Source organism: Elephantulus edwardii, unplaced genomic scaffold, assembly GCF_000299155.1.
Source record: "Elephantulus edwardii isolate Elephantulus edwardi_28Jun2011 unplaced genomic scaffold, EleEdw1.0 scaffold00130, whole genome shotgun sequence".
Classification (NCBI taxonomy): Eukaryota; Metazoa; Chordata; class Mammalia; order Macroscelidea; family Macroscelididae; genus Elephantulus; species Elephantulus edwardii.
The window spans coordinates 1,672,973-1,674,504 of NW_006399880.1; positions in this window are offsets into that span (position 1 = coordinate 1,672,973).

Sequence of the window (1,532 nt, forward strand, 5' to 3'; positions counted from 1 at the left end):
CAGCTTGCTTCCCCCTCCGAAGAGAGAAAAAAAAAAAGAAAGAAATTCCTTCATTAGTATACAATTAAAAAAATTTTTGTGACTTTTCTAAAGTACCTCAATTAACCCAGGATGCAGCTGAGATGTAAACCACTGCTTCATTGCTTGGGTTCTGAGTTGTAATTCTGACTGCCTTTCAATTGCCGGTAACTTCTCTGTGTAGACTGGGTTTCTCAGTGACGTGGGAGTACTCAAACACACAGCAATTCCTCAATGTAAAGGCTTTGTTTTGCAGAAAGTTAATGTTTTGTTTTGTCTGCCAAGTAACAACACTCCTGAGGAGAGCAGTGCTTCCCAACCCTGAGCAGGGCCCTCATTATGTTCTGCATCCAGCTTTGTCCCCAGCTCCTGGTTCAAGTTTCTTCCTCCAGGACTTAGTTTCTCCATGTGCAGATGAGTCCGACGGTCCAGATGGCCTTTGATCCTGACCATGACAGCCTGGGTCAGGCTACTGCGAGCAGGGAGAATGCATCACATCTGAGGCTTGTGCACTGGGCTGCTTCCTGAGGGGATCAATTTTAGGGCTTGGACTGTGAACACTCCTGACTTGAGGCTGAGACTAGTTCCTGATTGGAGGAGACTCTTGACTGCTACTTGTTGTTTAAGTGGGGCAGGGATAGAACCTGACAAAGTTGGGTGAGGGATCCCTAGTGCTGATTTAATCCTGGCCCTGCAATTGGAAACAAGTTATCAATCACAAGTTGGCAGGGTTTTTTATTTGTTAAGATTCAGCATTTCCTAGGCCAAATCGTTTTAGTAATCAGAGTGTCTATTTACTGAGAGATGGCTATGAGTCACGCCTTGCGTACACACGGAACCTTATGAGGTAGGGAGTGACATGTCCTTATTTTACAGAAAAGAAAACCAAGACAGGGAAAGAGGAAGTAATTTCCCCAAGAGCAAACAGCCAGTAAGGAGCAAAGCTAGACTTCACCACCCAAAGACATCCAACGAGCTGTTGTTGCCTAGTTCTTTATTTTTTTAATAATATCTTTATTTTATTAATGTTAATGAACATTTACAGAGATTTTGGATTTCCATTCATTCACTGTTGCACTTTTTCCCCTGCCCCCTCCCCCTTCCCCTCCCCTGCCCCAGTTCGCTCCTCTCTTTGAAAAGTATACAATCCCAACCGCCCCAAGTATACTCCACTAAGCAACCTTAATTCTGGACTTTCGTAATAACCATAATACCCTACCATATATTGCTTTTAAACTGTTCTCTCCCTCATCTATTTCAATGCAGTATACACAACTAATCCAGTTTTTCTCGTCTTACCCCAACCTTGATGTCAGTCCCATGCTACAACAGTGGCACTATGCAGTATTTGTCTTTTCATGACTGAGATATTTCACTCAGCATAATATCTTCCAGGGTCACCATTTTTAATAATATTGCATGAGTTCCTTGTTTTTCCATTGTGTGAATATACCACAGCCTCCCTATCCATTCGTTTGTTGATGGGCACTTAGGTTGTTTCCAACTCCTTGCTA